We start from the raw sequence: 12,907 nt of genomic DNA on the forward strand, positions 1-12,907 counted from the left end.
ATATCACACCACTTATGGGAGGTTGGTGTTTTTGGTGGAGAGTTGCGTGATTCCACAAATTGAATGACACGTAGCATCGGTGAAAACTCAAAACAACTTATATCGAGCGGTTAACATTTGACCAAAAGGCCCATGTGGTACGAGGCAAGGACCGTTGGATGATGGAAAGGAGATCGGATGGTAGTCGGTAGCGGAAGATGTAGGGAATTAATGGAGGGGGCCTGATGGTTTAATTATCATAATTAAATGAATTTAATTATATCGTGGGCTAATTATATCATGGGTGATATGATTGGATGAGAGGCTATTAATTAATGCAGATGATTAATTAATCTCTTTTTAACACATCAGGTTTTGGCTTTTAATTAATCGCAGTTCGATTAATTAGTCCAACTTAATTACCTTTATTTATGGTTTATTTTTCAAACCTTCGGGATGGGATATTTATTAATTTTAGGCTTTTTATTAATAATTGTAGAGCCTCTAACTTGCACTTGATTATCCATCATTACCTACAACTTTTCTTCACTTATCCCTCTCTTTTGCTCTATTTTCCACCCAGATCATTACATTTGATGTCTCTAAGCATAATTAGTTAACTTTGCTTATGTTTTACTGTTGGTTTAGATTTTTGACATATAAACAAAGTTTCCGCAGCTGCTCAGCAATTCCACAGCTGTTCAGCAATTCCGCAGCTGTTCAGAGATTCCGCAGCTTTTTTGTTGTTTGATATGCTCCATGTGTCCTCTCAAGGAACGAGCCACATGGGCATGTTGGGTTGGATGTACACATGGATTGTATGCTATTGGTTGAGCCAAACCAGTCACGAATGCCCTTGGTCAACGCAGGTATTCCCTCGGTCAAACAGTCAAGTTCTGAACGGTGGCACAGGAGCCGTGAGCAGTTGGGACACGGAACTGTAGTTGGCACCTCTTCCATGCCACGAGGATAGCTAAAGACAGGATCCAAGCATAGATTTGTCTCCCATGATGACCGTTTCCCTTAAAAGTGCACGGGGTTACCTACGTGTTTGCTGCACAAGTTAATTAGCTATGACTGCGTGTTGCTGCGTAGTTAATAGGTTAAGCTGTAGTTGCTTAGTTCACGCAGAGAGTAGTTGCCTCTGTGCTTATAAATAAGCGTGTGCCAACGCTTGTAGATTAGCTTTTGGATTACTGTAATTGCTGCGCTGATTTTGTATGAAAACTCTGTTTTAAGAAGGTTGTTCCTACAACACTTTTCACTGTATTTTTGACATGTTGTTTTTATAAAAGAAGACTGTTATGTTCACCTTTTAGTAGTTGATCTTTCAAGTTGGCTGCGTGGATGGAGGGCCCCCATCTGTGACAGCCCGTGTACATAGTGTTTGGTTTCATTTTCATGCTTTCAGCAATCTTTATTTCTTTTATCATGTATAATAGCATACCATTTGATTTCATGTCATTTCCTTTCCAGCCTTTATTTTAAACTGATCAGTATTGTTCTTTTGCAGGTTTTTAACCCGGGATTGTTTTTGTCTTTGTGTATTTGCTTTATATCTGATGGTATTTTCAGTTGACAGATTCAAAGTTGCTGCCTTTACTTTATTTTCATAGCTGATTTCTAGTTTAGTTTCTCAAAGTTGTCTGCTAACATATTGATGGTCTCTTTATCATAAATTGTTCATCTTTTAGAGATCAGAATACTAATAAATTACAGCTGGCTTTGAGTACTTTTTAGACTAATCTTTAACTACTTTCTAATCGTGCTTTACATAGTACCATATGTTGGAAGCAGAGAGTTAGGAAGAGATGAACATTCTAACTAGTCTTTAAAGTAGATTTTTCTCATTTTTGATCACTTTTTAAACTCATCTCTAACTACTTCCTAATCGTGTTTTACATAGTACCATATGTTGGAAGCAGAGAGTTAGGAAGAGATAAACATTATCATTGGTTTTTAAAGTGATTTTCTTACCTTTTATTTGCAGCAGCATGAATGGTGTCTAGTGCCATTAGAAAGTGGTTCTTTGCTTTCAGTTCATTTCAAGTTATTTATTTCTTTCAAGCTTTTTCTTTGCAGTTTAGAAGGTAGTTAGAAATCACCTTACACACACACTCACTCATCTGTTTATAAAATCTCCATTCCATCTTAGGAAGATAAATTGACCACAAACAACACCCCCAAACGACAAAAAGATCTAAGAGGTTGCTTAAGTACATATAGTACACCTTCACTTCATCAGCTTACGAGCCTCGGGTTGACAATTAATGACATCAATTTAGAAACACTAAATTGACTAAACATTTTGGCGCCGTTGCCGGGGAAGTGAAATTAAGTAGCCATATTCTTAGAAAAAAAAAACATAAAAATTTCAAGGAAAGAAGTTGATAACCTATCAAAGTATGCTCTCCTCTTGCACTGCAAGGTGATCTGGAGGATCAGAAAAGAGAAAGTTATTGATTTGGTAGTTTCTTGAGTATGCTCTCTTCTTGCACCTAGAGTGAACTGGAAGATCAGAAAAAGAACTATTAACTTGACTTGAAGAAAATAATAAAAAATGACATGCATAGAGCTAGAGATTCTAGGGGAAGGTTTTTAGCTAGAGCTCGAAGTTCAATTTTTACAAGTCCATCTGCTTCAAGGGATAGACAAGAGACACCTCCCTTATCTCCAACCGACACTCCTAGTCCTATAATTCCTGGAATTCAAGAGCCAAGAGTTGACTCTCCTACACCTTCTATTGAATTTGAACCAGGAAGAGACTCTTCTCTTTCTCCTACAGAAAGACCAATTGTAATTGAGGAAGTGGAATCATCTGAAGAAGAAGGAGAAATCTCTTCTCATTCACCTTTTATAGAGGAACCAGAAGATTTTGAAATCCCTAGGAGAATCATCATGGCAGAGGAAGAAGGAGGTGGTAGGGGTAGAGGTAGAGGTAGAGGAGGAGGAGGAAACAACAACAATAATGGAAGTAGAGGTCCCCTTGGAGGAGGAAATAGAGATGGGGATAATTCATTTGGGTTTCACATTGTTAATGAGGATTCCCGAGCCACTATGAAAAACATATCACCATCTGTCCTCCCAAATTTCCATGGGTTAAGGACTGAGGACCCTGAAACATTTTTATTTGAGTTTGAAGTGGTGTGTCGAACTTATGACTACCTGGATGACTCTGAGAAACTCAAATTGTTCCCTTCAACACTGAAGGATCAAGCCTTGAAATGGTTCATGGGGTTACTCACTCAATCCATTAGGTCTTGGGATGAAATGAAACAGACATTTTTGGATAGGTATTTGGACTATTATATGCCTACTAATCACAAGGACGAGGTTTTTAAAATGATACAAAGAGAAGATGAGAGCTTAGAAGATTTACTTGAAAGATTTCAATATAACTTGAAACGAGCAAAAATGAGTAGCTTGGATGAAGAGACCTTAAAAGCCCTCTTATTAAAAGCCATTAGGGATGAATGGATAGATATCCTAAACATGATGGGGAAAGGGGATATTTCTCAACTTTCACTCAATGATATAGCAGAACTTTGTATCCATCTCTCAAGAGGCAAATCAAAAACTCAAAAAGGGCCTAGAGATCCTTATCTCCTTAGAGCAAATAAATCTGCAACAGGATCAGTGAGTAGGGTTGAAATCGGCAATATGCTTGATGAATTCAAAACTGACATCTTAGGGAGTCTTAGTGAACAACTAGATACCCTTAAGATTCACAATAAACAAAAAGCAGAAGCTAAGGCTTTGGCCATTTTTTGCCCGAAATGTAGAAAGAAACATGCTTTAAGGGAATGTCCCTTGGACACACACATTGTAGAAACATGTGTAATTTGCTCAGAAACTCATGAGACTAAGGATTGTCCTTCAATACCTGGCCTCAAAGCAGTCTTTCAAGAGGATCCAGATACACTTGAATCTCTTTGTTTTATTGCAAGGAGACCTTGGCAAGGACAACAGAATCAAGGGTTTAACAACTCTATGAATTCTCAATCCCAACCAAATTGGAATCCTTGGCAACAACCTTGGCCTCAACCTCAAAATGCTTTTCAAGCATGGATGCAAAGCATGAAAAATCCTTATGGGAGATTTGCTCAATTCTATCAATATCCTCCATCATTTCAGAATCAGCAGGCTCCACAACTTCCAAATCAAGGTCAACAACTATCATTGCCATACCCTCAACAACAACAACCTCCTCCACAAAATCAAAATTCTCAACTATCGCTTCAATCCCAGCAGAAATCAAATCAACTTCCCTCTCAGCCATTACCAAATCCAAATAATAGGAACCCTCAAAATGCTTACATGATGGAAGGTCAACCATTTCCTACCTATATGGTTGTTCCTCTCAATGAAGTACAACTCAGATCAGGTAGAATCTTAGATCAACCTTCTACAAGTGTTCAACAACCAAGCATTTCTGAGGAAGAATCTCTCAAAGTCAATAAAGGTTCTGAAGTATCACTTCAAAACAAAAATATCCAAAAAGAAAAAGAAAAAGGATCAACCTCTACAACTCCCATAGTTGAGCAACCTACACCTTTAGCTACACCTCCTTTTCCTGAAAGATTACAAATTGACAAAGGGGTGGAAAAGCAGATATGGGTGCCTGACTATAGTTTTCTAGATGAATTGAAGAATGTCTGTATCAAGATCCCCTTGTTACAAGCCATTAAGGAAATTCCCATTCTAGCAAAGACAATAAAGGAGTTGAGTTTGAAGAAAACAGGAAAGAGAACCAGAGATACTAAAAGGATACATCTAGTTGGAAAAATTGCAGACATTATGATGGGTAAGATTACCATGCAAAAGTATGTGGATCCCGGTAGCCCTATTGTCAAGACTCGTATTAATGGGGTTGAAATCCCAAATACTTTGATTGACTTAGGAGCCGCGATCAAAATCATGAGTAGACAGACCATGGATCAGCTAAAGCTTCCTAACCTTCTCTTTACACCTACTTTGTTGCAGCTTGCAGATAGATCAATCATTAAACCTGATGGTGTATTGGAAGACATTCCAGTCTCCCTAGACTCTTGGGAATATCCAGTTGATTTTATGATTTTAACTCCCAAGAAAAATCTAGGAGGACATCCTCTTATCTTAGGAAGACCTTGGTTAGCAACAGCTGATGCTTTTATCAGTTGTAGGTCTGGGGACATGTATATATCAGATGGTATTTCCACCAAGAAATTCAACTTGTATCCTCCAGCAAAGGCAATAACAGAAATAGGAGAAGATGAGTGGGTTGATGATGAGGATACTATTCAACCTGTTCTAACCATCTCTAAAATCAGTGAGGATAGTCAAACTCTAAATACATTAGAAAATTCTGAAATACCTTTAGAATATGACTCTACACAGTTTCAGTTAGATGAAGACATTGAATATCTCTCCTCTAGACAGATGTCTCTCTTCTTAATGGAAGAGTTTTGTAGTTCTACAGTTGAAATCCTTCCATGAAAAACATTGAACATTAACAAAAACTTGGAAAGACCACAACAAGAAGAATTAACTAAACTGTTGCAAAAACATTCCACTGCCTTTGCATGGGAATACACTGACATGAAAGGAATCGATCCTAAGACTTGTATTCATCACATCTATATTGAAGAAAACAGCAGACCTATTAGGCAACCACAAAGAAGGATGAATCCAAACCTTAGGGAAATCGTGAAAGAAGAACTCCAGAAATTGCTCAAGGTAAACTTCATTTACCCCATTTCAGATAGCCAATGGGTTTCTCCCTTGGTTATAGTGCCGAAAAAGAATGGTAAATGGAGAGTTTTCATTGATTATCGAGAATTGAACAAGGCAACCTTAAAGGATCATTTCCCTCTACCTTTTATTGATCAGGTACTAGACACTTTAGCAGGTAAAAAGTATTTCTCATTCTTGGATGGTTTTAGTGGGTATAATCAAATTCAGGTAGCACCTGAAGATCAAGACAAAACCACATTTACTTGTCCTTGGGGAACTTTTGCCTACCGAGTACTTCCTTTTGGATTGTGCAATGCACCCGCTACATTTCAAAGGGCTGTACTAGGAATCTTTTCAGATCTGATTCATGATTGTGTAGAGGTATACATGGACGATTTCACAGTTTATGGTAATACATTTGAAGAAGCTTTGGAAAATTTGGAAAAAGTACTGATAAGATGTAAGGAAACAAATCTTTCTTTAAGTCATGAAAAGTGTTTTATGATGTTTACTGAAGGGATTGTTTTAGGACATCATATTTCAGGAGATGGGATTAAGGTTGATAGATCTAAAGTTGAAGTCATCTCTAAGTTACCTGTACCAAATTGCCAGAAAGATGTTAGAAGTTTTCTTGGGTTTACTGGATATTACAGAAGATTTATTGAAAACTTCACTAAGATAGCATCTCCTCTTTTCAAATTGCTTACCAAAGACTGTGAGTTCAAATGGGATCCTGAGTGTCAATCTGCCTTTGAAGCTTTAAAGACTAGAATATCTGAAGCACCCATCTTAAGGGGGCCAAATTGGAAACTCCCTTTCCACATTTCTACTGATGCTTCAGATACAGCTCTAGGAGTTGTTTTGGGACAAAAGGATTTGATCCCTTATGCCATTTATTACACAAGTAAGAATTTGACTCCCACTGAGTTAAATTATACTGTTACAGAAAAAGAGTTCTTAGCTGTGGTACATGCGATCAATAAGTTTAGACACTACATAACCGGCTATGAAACCTTTGTCCATACTGATCACTCTACCATAAGATATTTAATGAACAAACCTGTTACCAATGGTAGAGTTACAAGATGGCTTTTACTCTTACAAGAATTCAACATTACTGTGTTAGATAGACCTGGAAAACAAAACACAGTAGCTGATTTCTTGTCTAGAATCCAAAACACTAATGAGGATTCTCCAGTAGAAGATAAGTTTCCAGATGAATACTTGTTTGCAGTAACTACGAAGACTCCTTGGTATGCAGATATGGCTAATTATCTAGTTACAGGGAAGCTTCCTCTACACTTATTTCCTAACGAGAAAAGGAAAATCATTCATGAGAGTTCACATTATTCTCGGATTTCTAATGAATTGTTCAAAACAGGGCCAGATTGTATAATCAGAAGGTGTGTTCGGGAAGATGAAATGCCTGACATCCTTAAGGCATGTCATGATGAACCATGCGGCGGGCACTTTGCTGACAAGAGGACAACCTATAAAATCCTTTCTCTAGGATATTATTGGCCTTCTCTCTTTAAAGATGCAAAGCAGTATGTTAGAAGGTGTAACAGCTGCCAAAGAGTTGGGAGACCAACTCCTTCAAATGAAATGCCACTACAACCTCAGGTATGCATCGAACCCTTTGAGAAATGGGCTCTAGATTTCGTTGGACCAATTAATCCACCATCAAAGCAAAAGAAGTATATACTGGTTTGTATTGATTATGTTACTAAGTGGGTAGAAGCCAAGGCATTGTCTTCTGCCACTGAAAATTCAGTTGTTCAATTTCTTTTTGAGGATATTTTCACTTGTTTTGGTGTCCCAAGGGAAATTGTAACAGATCAGGGCAGCCAATTTACATCTAAATTGATGGAGAAGCTGATGGAGGAATATAAGATCAAGCACAGAACATCTACTCCCTACCATCCGCAATCCAATGGCCAAGTGGAATCTACCAATAAAGTTCTTGAAGGCATTATCACCAAGACTGTTCATCTTCATAGAAGAGATTGGGCGGAAAGGCTTCCTGAAGCCTTATGGGCCTATCGAACCACATGGAGGAACACAACAGGACATTCTCCCTATGAACTTGTTTATGGGAAGGAAGTCCTGCTCCCCATTGAGTTCCAAATCAAGACCTTCAAGATGGCAGTCCAATTGGGAATGAGCCTCTCAGAAGCCCAAAAACACAGAATGGACCAGCTAAATGAGCTAGATGAAATAAGACAAGATGCAATTCTAAGGACCGATCTAGTTCAGCACCAAAGATCTAAATGGCATGATCGTCATATCAAAGAAAGAAAGTTTCAGAAAGGAGATTGGGCTCTATTGTTTGATTCAAAGTTTAAGGAATTCAAAGGAAAATTTCAAACTCATTGGCTTGGGCCATATGAGGTTGATGAAGTCTTTAGTAATGGAGAAGTTCGAGTGAAAACTATTGATGAATTTCATACTCCTCTTATTGTGAATGGCCATAGATTGAAAGTCTACCAGAGGCCACTCTCAAAAGAGGAATTTGTCAAGTTGTTTAAAGAAGATTCTACAATCAGGTTGGTGGAGAAGGATTATTCTCCTCCATCAGCCTAATCTTTGGTTTTTGAAAAAAAAAAAAAAAAAAAAAAAAAAAAAAAAAAAAGAATAAATGTGTAAGCCTGAAAACCAATCTCTGATTGGCAGTCTTATGCAGAAAACCTGAGGTGAAAATCAGGGTCACCTGACACCTCATGTTTTCAAAAAAATCTCTCTCTCTTCCATCTCATTTCGCCTTTTCATCCACTTCATTCACCATCTTATTCATTCAACCACTCTCACTCCACCTCATTTCTTTTCATTCATCCATCCATTACATTCCATTCCATCAATAAAGTCATTGTCAGATTTATTTTTACAGCTAAAGTTGTTTTGTGCAGTCAGAAGGGTATTTCTGCAGTTTCTGCAGCTGAGGAGCAATTCCGCAGCCAATATCCCAATTCCGCAGCCAATACACTTCCTGTACCTGCATAAAAAAAACACAGTCTGTTTAAAGAAGGAATCTGCAGTCCAAAGGTCATCAGCAAAAATTGAAAGGTCATGTAGCAGCAACAAATAATGAAAGGGTAATGTCAGATCAGCAAAAAGAATCAAAACACGGACACCTAAGGTATGATCTAACTTCTAAACCTATGGTTAAACATTTTGCATAGTTTACGGGTTGTGTTTTTTGCCATTCAATGTAATGATTGCCAATCCTCTCCATTACTCGACCAAAATCCCCGTATCTCTCAATCTTAACAGCCACCATTCATCACGATTTAAAAGCCCACACATGGCTGCGTTTCCATTCAAATTTTTGTACCTAAGTGACGTATACAATTGTACTACGACTCTCTGCATTATGATTCCACAGCCAAATGTACACTCATGACCGAAGTTGAAGGACTTAACCGTTTCTTCCCATCATTCATAACCCTCCTACGCATGTATTATCTCATTCACGCAGTTGTTCACTTCCGCATTTTCCTTGCTTTCCACTGCTCTGTCTTATTCGCCACTCTGTCATCGTAACCATACTCTGTTTTGTTTCTCTCCTCTGCTAAACTTTGACCACTGTTGTGAATGTATTACGGCTGTTGTGTTGAAGCCGTAAGTCTACTGTGTGGAAACCACTTTTGAAGCCGTAAAGCTGTTGAGTTAAAGCCACTGTTGAAACCGTATAACCCTTTCTCAAAGAAGTATTAAACAGAGCCAGAGAATCGATGGGTAAACTTCTGAGGGCAGAGCCAGAGGGCTCCAAATTTCTGGAAGGATATCCCCAAGTCAAAGACCCTTTGCAAAAGGAAAATTGGCTCCAGTGCATTCAAAAATTCAAGGGTTATCATAAAGAGGTCACAAAGACTTTTGCACGTTCTTTCAAAGAGAAAGACAACCAAGTGGAGATAGGAGATCTGAAATTCACAGTCACCGAGAGCAGTTTGGCACAGGCCACTTCACTACCACAAACTGGAGAGAGATGGTTCAAAAACCGATCAGTACAAGACCAGCAATGGAAGCAAATTCTGAAGAATCCAGGTATGGACACTAGCATCTTTACAAAAGGAATCCTTGTTAATCTTGTTAAAGAAGAATGGACAGCTCTGCTTCTACTAGTACAAAAATTCTTTACATGTGAGGGAAGGTTTGGAGTTCTATATGTTTATCATGCCAAAATTATGATGCATTTCTTAGGAGAGCATGACATTAACCTTCCATACTTTTTACTCTCAAGCCTTAGAAAAATGTGCTCAATAGTCCAAAGAAATCCAAGAAACATTGAGCCACATTTATACCATCATGGGCTTGTCAAAATACTAGTTGAAGAACAATTAAAGGCCAAAAGGGATACCTGGGAAAGATTCCTTGTGAGAAACCACTTTGAAGAGGCAGGAGAAGCCTCAGTGCCTAGAAAGAGTAGAAGGAAAAGAGAAGAGGTTACCCCTGAAACTGTTGTCCAAGAAGAAATTGTCCAGGACCTTGTTGAAGAAGAAAATGTTGTCTATCATTCTGAACATGAAATTGACCCTGAACCTGCTGTAGACATTGATCAAACAGCCCAAGGAATAATTACAGAGACCCTGCAAGAAATTGTACAAGAAGCTGCTCAAAAGAAAAAGGAGAGTAGGAAGAAACAAAAGAAAGATAAAGGAAAAGCCATAGCCCAAGAAACCTACCTTACTCCTGAGAATTCTAGTGAAGAGGACACTCAGCCATTGGCACATAGGTTGGCCCAACTTCATGAGGCTGCCCTTTCCAAGAAGATGCAAAAACAAAAACAGAAGCAACAAAAAGAAAAACAGAGCATCACCACCGTGAGAAGGAGCAGCAGGTTACAAAGAAAAATGGGGGCCACAGAGAACAAAGAGTCATTCTTTATTGACTTGAGCACACCTCAAAAGGTTGCTACAAGACTTGACTTTGAGAAAAGCTCTCCACATGTTGAGCAGGTTGAGACTAGTCCTCCACGTGAGGAAAATCCTTTTGAGCATGAGCCTGAATTTGAACATGAACCTGAAATTGAGCATGAGCCTAGTCCAAAGAGGTCACCAGAGATTGACCCAGACCAGCAAAGAGTATACAACTACTTGGAAACATTAGAACAAGCTGTTGCTGGTCCAAGCACTGTTCTACCTCTTGAACAGCAAGTTCAATCACTGAAGCAAGAAGTATTTGAGCTAGAGGTACTAAATCGCCACATCAAACAAGAAAATGAAAGACTAAAGGAACAGAGCAATGTGGACAAGATGGTCCAATATAACACCATGCTTCATATGGGCCTTTGGAAAAAGGAAAACAAAAAGCTCAAGAAGAGATGCAGGAAGTTAAACAGAGCTTTGATCAATTTAAAATTCAGATGTTTGATGAAAAGACCAAGAGTCAATGTGGCCACACAGAGGAAGAAGAGAAGACTAGATGTCTTAGCAGAGGCATCTCAGCAGGTGGATTGAACAATGTTTTCGTTGCATGAGGACATGCAACACCCTCGTAGTGGGGGTATGTAGAGCCTCTAACTTGCACTTGATTATCCATCATTACCTACAGCTTTTCTTCACTTATCCCTCTCTTTTGCTCTATTTTCCGCCCAGATCATTACATTTGATGTCTCTAAGCATAATTAGTTAACTTTGCTTATGTTTTACTGTTGGTTTAGATTTTTGACATATAAACAGAGTTTCCGCAGCTGTTCAGCAATTCCGCAGCTGTTCAGAGATTCCGCAGCCTTTTTGTTGTTTGATATGCTCCACGTGTCCTCTCAAGGAACGAGCCACATGGGCATGTTGGGTTGGATGTACACATGGATTGTATGCTATTGGTTGAGCCAAACCAGTCACGAATGCCCTTGGTCAACGCAAGTATTCCCTCGGTCAAACGGTCAAGTTCTGGACGGTGGCACAGGAGCCGTGAGCAGTTGGGACACGGAACTATAGTTGGTACCTCTTCCATGCCACGAGGACAGCTAAAGACAGGATCCAAGCATAGATTTGTCTCCCATGATGACCGTTTCCCTCAAAAGTGCACGGGGTTACCTACGTGTTTGCTGCACAAGTTAATTAGCTATGACTGCGTGTTGCTGCGTAGTTAATAGGTTAAGTTGTAGTTGCTTAGTTCACGCAGAGAGTAGTTGCCTCTGTGCTTATAAATAAGCGTGTGCCAACGCTTGTAGATTAGCTTTTGGATTACTGTAATTGCTGCGCTGATTTTGTATAAAAACTCTGTTTTAAGAAGGCTGTTCCTACAGCACTTTTCACTGTATTTTTGACATGCTGTTTTTATAAAAGAAGACTGTTCTGTTCACCTTTTAGTAGCTGATCTTTCAAGTTGGCTGCGTGGATGGAGGGCCCCCATCTGTGATAGCCCGTGTACATAGTGTTTGGTTTCATTTTCATGCTTTCAGCAATCTTTATTTCTTTTATCATGTATAATAGCATACCATTTGATTTCATGTCATTTCATTTCCAGCCTTTATTTTAAACTGATCAGTATTGTTCTTTTGCAGGTTTTTAACCCGGGATTGTTTTTGACTTTGTGTATTTGCTTTATATCTGATGGTATTTTCAGTTGACAGATTCAAAGTTGCTGCCTTTACTGTATTTTCATAGCTGATTTCTAGTTTAGTTTCTCAAAGTTGTCTGCTAACATATTGATGGTCTCTTTATCATAAATTGTTCATCTTTTAGAGATCAGAATACTAATAAATTACAGCTGGCTTTGAGTACTTTTTATACTAATCTTTAACTACTTTCTAATCGTGCTTTACATAGTACCATATGTTGGAAGCAGAGAGTTAGGAAGAGCTGAACATTCTAACTAGTCTTTAAAGTAGATTTTTCTCATTTTTGATCACTTTTTAAACTCATTTCTAACTACTTCCTAATCGTGTTTTACATAGTACCATATGTTGGAAGCAGAGAGTTAGGAAGAGATAAACATTATCATTGGTTTTTAAAGTGATTTTCTTACCTTTTATTTGCAGCAGCATGAATGGTGTCTAGTGCCATTAGAAAGTGGTTTTTTCTTTCAGTTCATTTCAAGTTATTTATTTCTTTCAAGCTTTTTCTTTGCAGTTTAGAAGGTAGTTAGAAATCACCTTACACACACACTCACTCATCTGTTTATAAAAACTCCATTCCATCTTAGGAAGATAAATTGACCACAAACAACACCCCCAAACGACAAAAAGATCTAAGAGGTTTCTTAAGTACATATA

The sequence above is a fragment of the Pinus tabuliformis genome, chromosome 7 (assembly GCF_031772625.1).
Source record: "Pinus tabuliformis cultivar Carrire ecotype Pingquan chromosome 7, CPIR1, whole genome shotgun sequence".
Taxonomy (NCBI): Eukaryota; Viridiplantae; Streptophyta; class Pinopsida; order Pinales; family Pinaceae; genus Pinus; species Pinus tabuliformis.